This window comes from Pinus tabuliformis, chromosome 6 (genome assembly GCF_031772625.1).
Source record: "Pinus tabuliformis cultivar Carrire ecotype Pingquan chromosome 6, CPIR1, whole genome shotgun sequence".
Classification (NCBI taxonomy): domain Eukaryota; kingdom Viridiplantae; phylum Streptophyta; class Pinopsida; order Pinales; family Pinaceae; genus Pinus; species Pinus tabuliformis.
The window spans coordinates 1,920,910,306-1,920,925,023 of NC_142292.1; the positions used below are offsets into that span (position 1 = coordinate 1,920,910,306).

Below are 14,718 nucleotides of genomic sequence, written 5' to 3' on the forward strand. Positions count from 1 at the left end.
AGTTGCATAGAGGAGCAAGTTCTTCTCTTCTATCCCTCTCTCTTCTCCTCTCTCAGGAGCTTCTCTTCTTCTTCTCTCTTCTCTTCTCCACTCCTCTTATCAAACACTCATTCTCTTTAAAATGAAAGCTAACATGGGACAACCAAGAGTCAAAACCTTTAAAACAGTCTTAATATTTTACAATTTAATCTTTTTTATGTATATATTTTTTTGTCCACTCCATCGTAATATTTTAAAATTTAATATTTTTTTGTCCACTCCAATACACCATCGTAATATTTTAAAATTTAATATTTTTTAAGTATAAGTTTTTTTTTCCCAAATCCAATCCAATGCAATTTAGGCTACGCTCACAGCTCAACGTCATGTGAATGTAAGTAAGTTACACTTTTTATTTATATATATAAGTTACACATATTTGACTATGGATAAGTTAAAAAAATTTCCTCTAGCCAGAAACCTCCTATGCATGGAAACACACTCGTCATGCCAAAGCCGTCGGGTAACTTTTTAGAAATAACAATTTAACTAAATCCATCCTCCATAGCTTCTCCAAGCCTACAAGGATCTCCTGCTGGGTGGGGGAAATCTCTTAATATTCGACAATTTAGTTATTGAAAGCCACATATCCACCGTGGGATCTTAACCAACACGTTGGACTCTACAAAAGAGTGCTTAGCTCTACCATAAATTTCATGTCTTTAGTAATTCCTTCATCTATGACATATATGGGCTTGGAGGCCCTTATCCCTACCATGTCACTTACTATGCCATTTAGTTACTATGGAAATAAAATGTTAAAACTATAAAATGTTGATTAGGTTGAATGTTATAATAGGTGTTGTCTATCTTATTTGGATGATAGATTTCTAGTTGGAATATCGATTTTTTTTTAATTAGAATGTTGGAGTGTTTGAATTGTTTTTAGGGTGGAAATGGATTTAGCACCATCAAGAATCCGTGGAGTACTCAAAATTTTGAAGTTAAGAAATTTCTAGCGGATTTTGTCATAATCTTGCCAGAATTTCCATTATTTTCCTAACTAATTTGTTTTTTTTAGACTACACTATTATAATATAGAGTTTCCATTATTTTCCCAACTAATTTGTGCATTTTTTAGACTACATATAAAGTAAATAAAATAATTTTGTAAATGAAACATTAGTTGGAAATAAAATATTAAAATTCAAATGTTTGTGGAGGTTTGCTGTTACACCAAAACCCGCAGATTTTGGTGAACGTTACAGTAACTAGGATCCCCAGTGTCACGCCCCTACACTTGCGGTAGTCTTCCAACCGCTTGTAGCAAGGTGCAACACCACCGAACTCTTTCTTTTCACCAATACTAACATTCGTGGACTACGCCTTCTTTCACATTAACATTACTTAGCTTGTGTTTCGCAACCAAGTAAACATGCAATTATCCTTTATACTTAATGAAGCCCATACTCATTCATTATCCATAGCAATTATAACAAGAACATCAACAGTTGCAACAAGTATAAAGGGGAGGGGCAACTCCCCGTAATGTGAGTTTGCCCAAATCAATATATTATATAATCATTATTTTTACAATGTACAGGCTAACTCCTTGGGAAACCCAAATTTACACTTAACCAAATTTTCACAACTTCGGCAAACTCGGTTGCCCAGCTCGTCGGCATCTCTGCACGGTCGCCGCATGACTCTCCAACCGTCGTTCACCTCGTCGCACGTCTTCGCCAGTTCGCCCTCCGTTTGGTCGCAAACGCCCAAACCGTGTATCCCTGCCCACACGCAGTCCCGCTTGCCAACTCTTGACAAACGCCCAAATCGTGTGCACAACACGTAGTACGCCTACCCAACTCAACAACCTCTGGTTCCAACCTCCATTCCACCTTCGTGCACACTTGCACAGTGGGTGGCGCTCACCCGAGTCGCCAAGACACCCATGCCAAGTCGCCGCACAAATACCTCCCCACAATACACTCGGGCACGTCTTGTCACGCCCCTACACCTGCGGTAGTCTTCCAACTGCTTATAGCGAGGTGCGGCACCACCGAACACTGTCTTTTCACCAATACTTATGTTCGTGGGCTACGCCTACTTTCACTTTAACCTTACTTAGCTTGTGTTTCGCAACCAAGTAAACAAACATTTATCCTTTATACCAATGAAGCCCATACTCATTCATTATCCATAGCAATTATAACAAGAACACAACAATTGCAACAGTATAAAGGGGAGGGGAAACTCCCCGTAATGTGAGTCTACCCGAATCAATATATTATATAATCATCATTTTACAATGTACAGACTAAGTCCTTGGGAAACCCCAAATTTACACTTAGCCAAATTTTCACAACTTCGGCAAACTTGGTTTCCCAGCTCGTCGGCACCTCCGTATGGTCGCCGCACGACTCTCAAACCCGTTGTTCACCTCGTCGCACGCCTTCACCGATTCGCTCTTCGTTTGGTCGCAAACGCCCAAACCGTGTATCCTTGCCCACACGCAGTCTCGTTCGCCAACTCTTAGTACAACACGTAGTACCGCCTGCCCAACTCAAAGACCTCCGGTTCCAACCTCCGTTTCACCTTCGTGCACACTTGCACGGTGGGCGGGCGCTCACCCGAGTCGCCAAGACACCCACGCCAAGTCGCCGCACAAATACCTCCGCACAATACACCCGGGCACGTCTTGCCCAACGCATCGACCTCTCACCAAGAGCGCTCTCACCAAGTGCGACTCACCAAAGAGGAGCGCATGAGCTATGCGCTTGCCTCCTCTAAAACTGCACACTAGAAGCTCTCCTCCAAGAGCGAAGATGAAGTGCGAAGTTGGATTGATGAAATGAACTCCATCGCACTCATGTATATACACTCCATCGCATGTGGGTGGGCTACCCAGCCGACCGCCCACCATCGCACATACACACCCCTTCGCAACGCTCAACGCCCACTTTCTAAGTCAGCCTGCCCGCCATCGCAAGTCGGCTTTAAGCCAAGCACTCCACCCTCCAAATCGCCATATAAGTGCATCACACTTTTATCATTCTCGCAAGGTTTCGTCGCAAAGTTTCGTCGCATTTCTTCCGCACGCACGGTTCGTGGCAACCGCCTGTCGCACCATCGCACGCTCGTCGCGCGCCCGTGCACGGTCACTCGGCACCCAACCGCACCGCAGCTCCGAGGACCTTACACATCTTGCCCAACGCATCAACCTCTCACCAAGAGTGCTCTCACCAAGTACGACTCACCAAAGAGGAGCGCATGAGCTATGCGCTTGCCTCCTCTAAAACTACGCACTAGAAGCTCTCCTCCAAGAGCGAAGATGAAGTGCGAAGTTGGATTGATGAAATGAACTCCATCGCACTCATGTATATACACTCCATCGCATGTGGGTGGGCTGCCCAGCCGACCGCCCACCATCGCACATACACACCCCTTCGTAACGCTCAATGCCCACTTGCTAAGTCAGCGTGCCCACCATCGCAATTTGGCTTTAAGCCAAGCGCTCCACGCTCCAAATCGCCATACAAGTGCATCGCACTTTTATCATTGTCGCAAGGTTTCATCGCATTCTTTCCGCACACCCGGTTCGTCGCACCCGCCCGTCGCACTATTGCACGCCCGTCGCGCGCCCGTGCACGGTCACCCGGCGCCCAACCACACCGCAGCTCCGAGGACCTTACACCCAGGGTGGAAATTATGGATTCTATAGAGGTGCGGTGATTCTTCCAACACCCCCCCTCAAACGCAACTCGAGGGAATTGAACCTGGGTCCAAGCTCTGATACCATGTAAATGTGTTAGAAAACCTGCACAAATGAATCTAGCTAGTAAAGGTTGAACAAATGGTAATCAATGAGAAGACTCAACACCTACAACAAGTTCCGGAGAGAACTAGCCAGTTGTCGAGTGAAAGAAGGAGCAAATCAGGGGGTAAATCATGCAGAAGAACTAACCAGATGCGGAGTTAAAGAAGGAGCAAATCAAGGAGTAAATCATACAGAAGAACTAACCAGTTGCGGAGTTAAGAAGGAGCAAATCAAGGCGTAAATCATGCAGAAAGAATCTTGCATGTAGTCCCATGCTCTAACTAAGAGTCTGCATGTAGGTGTGTAGTAGTTCCAACAATGTTGATTAAGTAATCAACCTTAAATCGATATTCAAGTACCCGGAGGGCACGGACTCACGGATTTTATATTCTAAAATTACTGAACCATGTATGATCATGCCTCCAATAGCTTTTTAGGGTTTTAAGGATGGGATACCTTTCTCGGAATGATAAAGAGATTTAGAGTTTTTTAAGGGTTTTGGTAATGCAAAGTCTTCTTAACAAATTTGTTTAGTATGGATAATTGAGAACACATTATGGACAGGTGAAGCACGAATATTGAGATGGATGGGCAGGTGGAATCCCAAATTTGTACCTACTATGAAAAATAGAGCGTGAAAGGGCGGATGGGAAAGAGATTTAGAGTTTTTTTTAAGGGTTTTGTCAATGGAAAGTCTTCTTAGCAAATTTTAGTATGGATAATGGAGAACACGTTATGGACAAGTGAAGCACGAAGATTGAGATGGATGGGCAGGTGGAATCCCAAATTTGCACCTACTATGAAAGATAGAGCGTGAAAGAGCGTATGGGAAACCCAATTTCCACTATATTATAATAGTAGAGAACGTGCTCAACATCGATAAACGTGGACGGTTGTGTAGACTACGTCAACCATCCTATAAAATCACAAAATGTCCTCACAAATTATTATAAGAGTGGGTACGCATATCAAGAATATTGAAAAAAATTCAAATTCGAACATATTGTAATATTGGGGAACCTCATTGGCCCACGGGGCTTTGGATTGATGGTGAATGGGTGCGCTGTTAAGGCATCCCTTGCGATAGGTCACCGGTTCAAATCCCCTGTGGGTACTTAGGTTAGTCTTAACTGGAAAAAAATAATAATGGGGAACCTCATTGACAATATTAAAGTGCAGAACTTGCCAAAACAACACAGGGAAGCCAGAGGACTCCACTAGCTGTATAACTATTCACTGGACTCCACTAGCTGTATAACTATTCACTAACCAGGGGTGAAGGGTTTGCTTTAATAATATATGTATATGTACAATGATCTCTAAGGTTTTCATTTCAAACATAATTTTTGCATGCTTCTAAAACTCCAATTCATCCTCCTCCTCTGCAATTTGTGTCGAGATTTCTATTTAGTAATTCGCAAAATGGATGCATCCTCCTCCATTGTTGCCTCTGCCTCCGACACTGTATCCTCCTCCATTGCTGCCTCCTCCTCCACCGCTGCTGAGTGGTATGAACGGGCCACTTCATATGGATTTCTAGTGTTTTAACAATGGGAAGTCTTTCTCGGATTGATAAAGAGTTTTATGGTTTTTTTTTTTAAGTATTTTAATGATGCAAAATCTTCTTGAAACGAATTTGTCTACGTATGGTAACAGAGACTGCACGAGTGAAGGACGAAGATTGAGGTCGATGGGCAAGTGGAATCCCAAATTTGCACATATTATAAGGTGGAGGGGCACATGAGACGCCCAACTTCCACTGTATCATAAAATTAGAGAACGTCCTCACGATGCACAAACGTACACGGCTCTCTTGAAAATCCATCAATAATCATAAAAAATCACAAAGCGTGACGAATTATTAAGTCAACAATTGTATAAAAATCACAAAGCGGCTAACGAATTATTATAATAGTGAGTAATGTATATCACGAACGTTGCAAAGATCCAAATTCGGGGATAGTATAATACCGGGGAACGTCATCGCCAATATTGAAGTGGAGAACTTGTCAGAGGCACAGCGAAGCCAGAAGACCAGGGCAAAGCGACAGGGCTTCATTGTCTGTATAACCGCACACTAACCAGGGTTGAACGGTTTCTTTTAATGATCTATATATGTTGATCCTCTCTAACGTTTTCATTTCAAACATAATTTTGTCAGGCTTCTGAAACTCCAATTCATCCTCCTCATCTGCAATTTGTGTCGACAATTCTATTTAATAATTCGCAATGGATGCATCTTGCTGCACATCTGCCTCGGCCTCCAGCGCTGCATCGTCCTCCATTGCTACCTCCGCGTCCACCGCTGCCCTCGCTTCCACCGTTGCATCCTCCTCCACTGCCGACTTCACCTCCGGCGCTGCTCAGTGGTACAGAGTTTTCATAAACCATCGCGGCATTGATGTGAAGAAAACCTTCGCCAGGTCTCTATACCTTCGCCTTCTAGAAAAAGGATTGAGGCCCTTTCTGGATGAAGATGAAATGCAAGCGGGATACAACTTTCCTTTGCAAATAAAAGATGTTATCAGAAACGCCAGAGTCCATGTAGCCATCTTCTCTCCCAGATACGCCGAATCATATTGGTGCCTACATGAACTTCTACTCATGTTGGAGTCAGAGGCTCCTGTTATTCCTGTCTTTTACCTGTCGGGAATTTCTGGTTATTCCAAACAAAATACAGTGGAAAAATCCTCTGTTTCCACTGTTGAGAATTTTCTGATAAATTCTGAAACAACAAAAATATGAACAGAGAGTAATACTCTGTTTTTTGATAATTCAAAAACACAAGAACAGAGCATAAAATAATACTCTACTTTGCCTCAGGATCAAAAACTGATCAAATAATACTACAGAAAAATACTCTGTTTTTAACTCAGGAAAACAGAAAAATTCGTTCTTTGGAAATGGTGTTGCAGCAACACAGTTTTTTTTTCAGTTGCTGTAACTGGTGTTGCAGCAACGCTGTTCGTGGTGTTGCAGCAACGTAAATTTTTTACGTCAAGTATTTTTTGAGTTACGGTGTAACAGCAACAGGTAAAAAAGAAACTTCTATTTATGAATGATAAACTAACTGATAAAATAAGTCTTCCTCACGTAGAGGGATCTTCACAAAATATTATGCTAAAGAGCATCTTCCTCTTGACAGAGGGATTACAACAGGAATGCTTCAGTTCCACAAAACAACTATCACAGAAAATTTCAGCACTGCTGTGCAATACAAAAAAAACTTTCTTGTTCTACACTGCTATGTGTTACAAAAGGACTTTCAATCTCTCTATCTATATTTTTCTACATTGCTGTGTTTGCATTTTATAGTGCGGGAAAGGGTCTTCACCGCTTTAACTTGCTGATGAAGTCTCTGCTGCTCATGATTAACAGATTTGATCTTTTGCTGTATTTCTTGAGTCTGTGGTGATGAAATCTATGACTGATAAATGCTACGTCGGCTCGAGGTTGGTTCTTTTCTCTTTCAGCCGTTCTTCTCATTAATACGGTTGTTGAAAAGTAATGGTGTAGCGCTGGATCTGATCTTCTTCCTTCTGGAAACACAAAAATAATTAAAGAGTGAAAAGATGGTAATGGTGGTGACTTTAAAAGATCGGGAAAAAATGTGGGGTGCCGGATCACGACAAATGAATAAAGTAGCTGCTGCTGTTCTGTTCACTGCAGTTGAAATTATAATTTCAACACTCCCCTTTAATTTCAACTGCTGGGTTATCAGTCATACCCAGAAGTTTCCTTAAAAACTCAAAACTTTTCTGATCCAATGGCTTTGTCAGAATATCCGCAACCTGTTCCTGAGTCCTGCAATGTTGTAAAATGATTTCTCCATTGTTCACCAATTCTCTAATGTAGTGAAACTTTGTGTCTATGTGTTTTGTTCTCTTGTGGAATACAGAGTTCTTGGATAATTCAATAGCTGAGCTATTGTCACAAAAAATAATTGTTGCTATTGCCTGCTCCTGGCATAGACTTCTCAACATTCTCCTCATCCAAACCGCTTGACATGCTGCTGCTGTAGCTGCCACATACTCTGCTTCTGCTGTAGACAATGCCACAATTGGCTGTTTCTTGGAAGCCCATGAAATGGCTCCTGAACCTACGTGAAAAATGTAACCAGATGTGCTTTTCCGGTCATCTACACTTCCAGCCCAATCACTATCTGTGTATCCAACTAAATCTGAACATTCTGAAATAGTATAAAATATGCCATACCTTTTTGTACCTTTAACATACCTCAGAATTCTCTTTGGTGCCTGCCAATGTGTTTCTTTTGGCTTCTCCATGAATCTGGAAATTAAACTAACAACATACATTATGTCTGGCCTAGTTGCAGTCAAATACATGAGGCTGCCAACTATGCTCTTGTACAGACTAGGGTCAAAATCTTTGCTGCTGTCTTCTTTGCTGAGTTTTAATCCCATCACTGTGGGAGTGATTGTTGCCTTGCTGTCCTGCATGTTAAATTTGCTCAACACTTCATTTACATATTTTGCCTGTGAAATAAAAATTCCATTTTCATTTTGATCTACTTCTATTCCTAAGAAGTATCTCAGCAAACCCATGTCAGTCATCTCAAATTCTTCTTTCATGACTGATTTGAAATTTTCAATGAGGTAGTCATCATTACCTGTAAAAATCACATCATCAACATATAACACAACAATTAAAATTTTACAGTCTTTTTCTTTGATGTAAATAGTGGGTTCTCCCTCACACTTCTCAAATCCATTTTCCAGTAGATAGGAATCTATTCTACTGTACCATGCTCTTGGCGCTTGCTTCAGCCCATAAAGAGCTTTCTTCAATCTGCAGACTTTGTGCTCTTGGCCTTTCTTCTCATAGCCTAGAGGTTGCTCGATGTAAACCTCTTCCATTAATACTCCATTCAAGAATGCTGACTTCACGTCCATTTTGTAAACTTTCCATTTGTTTTGTGCTGCTATGGATAGCACTGCTCTTATTGTTTCCATTCTTGCAACCGGTACGAAAGTCTCCTCATAATCTCTTCCATACTGCTGCTTGTATCCCTTGACAACAAGTCTTGCCTTATGCCTTTCTATCTTTCCTTCAACATTACTCTTGGTCTTGTAGACCCATTTAACTCCAATGACTTCTTTACCTTTTGGTAGCTCAACTAAATCCGATGTCTTATTTCTTTCTATGGCATTCATCTCCTCATCCATAGCTTCTATCCATTTCTTATCTTTAATTGCATCTTCGAAATGAACAGGGTCATCAACATAACAATACAAAGCAAACAGGGAATTCATTCCTTCATCATAAATATCACTTAAATTTCTGAATTTCTTACCTCTTTCATTCGGTGTTCAAGTGCTTGTAGATGCACTTGAATTTCCTCCTTGTGGTGTGCTTGGAGAAGCACTCTCATTTCTCCTCAAGGGTGTCTCTTGCTGTTCTGTTGTTGGCGTTGCTGTTTGGGGATGTGTTTCTGCCAACTCCTCATCATCATCATCATGAGACAAACAGTTTTTAACATTAATTGTTTTCTCTATGCTTCCATCCAAAGCTTCCTCTTCAATAAATTGAACATCTCTGCTCACAAAAAACTTCTTGGTGGATGGGATATACAACCTGTAAGCTTTGGATTCCTCACTGTATCCAATGAAAATACATTTCTCCCCTTTGCTGTCCAATTTCTTCCTTAGCTGATCTGGAATGTGTGCATAAGCCACACAACCAAAAACTTTCATGTGGGAGACTCCTTGCTTTCTCCTACTCCATGCTTCTTCTGGCACTTTGTTCATCACTGCTTTTGTAGGACATCTATTCAAAATATATACTGCACAGTGTATAGCTTCAGCCCAATAATCATTTGGCAAATGCTTTGCCTTCAACATGCTCCTCGCCATATCCATGATTGTTCTGTTTTTCCTTTCAGCAACTCCATTTTGCTGCGGGGTGTACCTTGCTGTAAATTGCTTATGAATTCCATTTTCTCTGCAAAAATGTAAAAATTCTTCAGAAAATAAACCCAAGTCTTTCTGGTAAAGTCATCAATAAATGTTAGAAAATATTGGCTACCTGCAAGTGATGGAGCTTGCATCGGTCCACATAAATCTGAGTGGATAATTTCTAAGGGTGCTTTTGCCCTTATGCTTTTTCTGGTTGGAAAACTTTCTCTGTGTTGTTTCCCCAATATGCAACCTTCACAAAGGCTGTCTGGCTTTTCTATCAGTGGTAATCCTCTTACCATTCCTTTTCTACTCAACAAACTAAGACCTACAAAGTTGAGATGTCCAAATCTCAAATGCCACAACCAATTTTCATCCTTTGGTACGCTTTGGAGAGCCTCTTGTGTCACTGCTGCAACTACTTCTTTATTTTTCAAATCTGCTCTTATTCTGAGAGGGAACATCCTGTTCCTTGTCATCTTCACTTCAGCAATACAACGTTTGCTAGGTAATCTGTCCATGATGGTGCATACATCATTCTCAAAGAAAACATTGTAACCCTTCTGAACAAGCTGTCCAATACTCAAGAGATTACACTTCATTCCAGGAACATAATAGACATCTGCTATGGTTTTCTTTTCACCTTTCTTTGTAAATATTTTAACTTCTCCTTTTCCCATAACAGAGATTTTACTATCAGTCCCAAGTGTGACTTGTGACTGCACACTTTGATCTAAAGCAGAAAACAGGGCTATGTTTCCTGTCATATGGTTGCTGCAACCAGAATCTAGAAACCATATATCCTCACTGTTTGTTTCAGCCATATTACAAACTAACAACACATTATCTTGACTGATATTTTCTCTAGTGATATTTGCACTAGATCTATTACTCATATCATGCTGCTTCTTCCTACATTCATTTGCATAGTGCCCATATTTTTTACAATAATAACATTGGACATTGGATTTTTCATACCTTTGTCCTTGAGCATGATGTTGTCCACTTTGTTGACTGCTGCCATGGCCTTGGTTCTGATTTGGATTGCTGCCTCTTCCTTGAACGTTTGCTGGATTGTTTCTTCCGCCTCTGTATTGGGTTCTGCCTCTTCCTCTCTTGCTTCCTCTGCCTTGACCTCTTCCTCTTCCAAATGACATCTGGGTCTTGAAGGCTTGCTCTAGAGATGAGTTTTGATTTCTACTCAACCTCTGCTCATGTGTTTTCAGTGATGCATGAAGTTCATCAACTGAAAAATTTGAGAGATCCTTTGTCTCTTCTATGGTGGTGACAATCACATCAAACTTTGAGGGTAGGCACCTCAATAGTTTCTCCACAATCCTCCTTTCTTCAAGAGTTTCTCCATGAGACCTTATCTGTGTGACCAAACCAATTGCTTGTGTGAAGAATGAGTCAATATTGTCTGACTCCTTCATACGCAGGTTCTCAAAATCTTTCCTCAGCAACTGTAGTTTTGTTGTCTTCACTTTCTCCATGCCTTGATAGGCTGTCTTGAGAGTTTGCCATGCTTCTCTGGATGTCTTGGCTGCTGCTATCCTCGGAAACACACTCTCATGCACTTCTTGATATAAGAATACAAGGGCTTTTGAGTCCTTCTTCTTATTGCTCTTCAACAGCTCTTTCTCTGCCTGAGTTAATCCAATAAACTCTTCTTCATTTGCTGGTTCTTCAAATCCATATTCAACAAGTTCCCATAAATCTTGTGAGGCAAACACGGCTCTCATGGTTATCGCCCAGTAGTCATAATTTTTCCCATTAAACTGTGGGAGCTGGGTATTAAACATACCCACGCTGGTGCTGGCCATTCTTACAATACTTGACTGAAAAAAAAATCACTTAATTGTCTTCAACAGCTACACAAAAAACTAATCTGAAAAATACCTTGACAGCGTTTTCGCTCTGCTGGATAATTTGCTGCAGCAACAAATCTTCTTTCAGCTTCTTTGATGTCTTCAAAGAGCCTGGACAAGCTCTGATACCATGTCGGGAATTTCTGGTTATTCCAAACAAAATACAGTGGAAAAATCCTCTGTTTCCACTGTTGAGAATTTTCTGATAAATTCCGAAACAACAAAAATATGAACAGAGAGTAATACTCTGTTTTCTGATAATTCAAAAACACAAGAACAGAGCATAAAATAATACTCTACTTTGCCTCAGGATCAAAAACTGATCAAAATAATACCACAGAAAAATACTCTGTTTTTAACTCAGAAAAACAGAAAAATTCGTTCTCTGGAAATGGTGTTGCAGCAACACAGTTTTTTTTTCAGTTGCTGTAACTGGTGTTGCAGCAACACTGTTCGTGGTGTTGCAGCAACGTAAATTTTTTACGTCAAGTATTTTTTGAGTTACGGTGTAACAGCAACAGGTAAAAAAGAAACTTCTATTTATGAACGACAAACTAACTGATAAAATAAGTCTTCCTCACGTAGAGGGATCTTCACAAAATATTATGCTAAAGAGCATCTTCCTCTTGACAGAGGGATTACAACAGGAATGCTTCAGTTCCACAAAACAACTATCACAGAAAATTTCAGCACTGCTGTGCAATACAAAAAAAACTTTCTTGTTCTACACTGCTGTGTGTTACAAAAGGACTCTCAATCTCTCAATCTATATTTTTCTACACTGCTGTGTCTGCATTTTATAGTGCGGGAAAGGGTCTTCACCGCTTTAACTTGCTGATGAAGTCTCTGCTGCTCATGATTAACAGATTTTATCTTTTGCTGTATTTCTTGAGTCGGTGGTGATGAAATCTATCACTGATAAATGCTACGTCGGCTCGAGGCTGGTTCTTTTCTCTTTCAGCCGTTCTGCTCATTAATACGGTTGTTGAAAAGTAATGGTGTAGCGCTGGATCTGATCTTCTTCCTTCTGGAAACACAAAAATAATTAAAGAGTGAAAAGATGGTAATGGCGGTGACTTTAAAAGATCGGGAAAAAATGTGGGGCGCCGGATCACGACAAATGAATAAAGTAGCTGCTGTTGTTCTGTTCACTGCAGTTGAAATTATAATTTCAACATTACCATGTCGCGCCTACTGAGGTTCGGTGGACGCAGGGCAAAGATGGAAAGTATGCAAAGGCCCTAAAAGAACTGGCAGAGAAGAGAACTCATGAAGGGAAGTTGCGATATGACTCCAACATCATTGAAAAGTGGAGAACCGCACTTTCTACTGTTGCAGACAAAAGCGGTTACGAGCTAGAGGTCCGCAATGGGTGAGAACTCAACCTTCGCTCTCTAGATATGGTAATATTTTATATTTAATTAATAGATGTAGACGTTCTCCCAAGTTTTTTTTTTTATTTATTTTTCAATAACTAGCGAGGAGTTGGAGATGGAGCTGCTAGATAAGATTGTTGAACGTCTGTCGAAAATGTTGGAAAAGCGAGACTTGCACATGGCCGACTATCCAGCAGGTTTGAATTGCAAGTTGAAAGAATTTGAGGATACAGTCTTGTTGCAACAATTGCAAAGCGGGAAACCTTAGGTCGTGGGGATCGTGGGGTTAGGTGGCGTGGGAAAAATAACTTTGGCAAAACAATTCTTCAATAAGAAGAAATCATATTATCTTAGATCCTGCTTTTTATCTGAAGTCAAAGATCATGCAGCGTCTTTAAATTTGCTGCAAACAAAACTTTTGAAAGAACTGACTAATAAGCCAACAGACAGTGTTGATAATGTTCACGAAGGTAAAAATATGCTCATACAGGCTCTCAAATCCTCTAATGCTTTAATAATCTTAGACGACGTCGGCGATGTCGATCAGGTGAAAGAACTTCTGCCGGTTGAAACTCATGATTTCTGTTCGGGGAGCTTAATATTGATTACATCTAGAGATACAGGTGTTCTCAGAAGCGCAAGAGTGGAAATGTCATCAATTTATACGCTTACTGGTCTTAACACCCAACACTCCAGAGAGCTCTTTTGCTCCCATGCCTTCAGCCAAGCCTATTCCCCCCCGGAATATGAACATCTGATAAATAAGTTCTTAGAATCCTGTGATGGATTGCCTTTATCGTTAAAAGTATATGGGGCACATCTTTATGGAAAAGACAAATCAGAGTGGGAAGACGAATTGGGGAGTCTTCCAAGGGAGGTAAAGGGAAGCCTTAAAATTAGTTATGATGACCTCAATGAAGAAGAAAAACATATATTTTTAGACATTGCATGTTTTCTCCGAGGACAGCACAGGGATACGGCCATAAGCATATGGAACGGATCGGGCTGGAAAGGGAGAAGGGGGTTACAAAATCTATAGGATAGATGTCTTGTGGCAATTGATAGTAGGAATTGCATACATATGCATGAGCACCTAAAAGATCTCGGAAGAGATGTAGCTGAGAAGTTGTACCCATTTCGTCTTTGTCGTTGGACACAAAACGTTATGGATTACTTGTCATAGCAATCATCTGTAAGTGTTCATTCATTCAATTTTAGATTATTCAACAGAAGTTTGGGACCGATTCTTTTTAAAAATATCAATAATTTTAATTCATCGTTTGTATTAACGATCGTTTTTGAAGAATGGTCAGGTAATAACTGTGCGGGGACTAAATCTTACTGAAAATAATGATTACGGTTGTATATTGCGCCGTATTGCTCCCGAGATGTTGAGAATTCTTGATACTGAAGGTACAGTCTTGGAGCGCATTTTGGGAAGAGCGGAGTTACCTGGGATTTTATGGCTCCGGTGGAAAAAGTATCCATATTCTTCCCTGCCTTCCTGGATTTCAGTGAAGAACTTAAGGCATCTTGAAGTGTCAGGGAGCGAATTAAACACATTGTGGAAAAGTGAAAGCAAATCACAGGTGATCAGAAATGTTAGTTTCCGTGTTTTTTCCATATTAATAGGGCACCAGAATGTCTAAATCAATTTCAAATGGTTTTTTTAAGATTTATCTACAACCTATGTTTTAATATCTTTCTTGTGTTTAAACGATTGAACCTCGAACATTTTGCAGCTAGCAGTATTTTTGGAGGTG

At 40.7% G+C, this 14,718-nt stretch overlaps 1 pseudogene; it reads left to right on the forward strand.

Moving 5' to 3' along the window:
• The first annotated feature begins 5,855 nt into the window (after nt 1–5,855).
• LOC149266869 (TMV resistance protein N-like) lies at nt 5,856–13,994 on the forward strand (annotated as a pseudogene).
• Nucleotides 13,995–14,718: the final 724 nt, after the last annotated feature.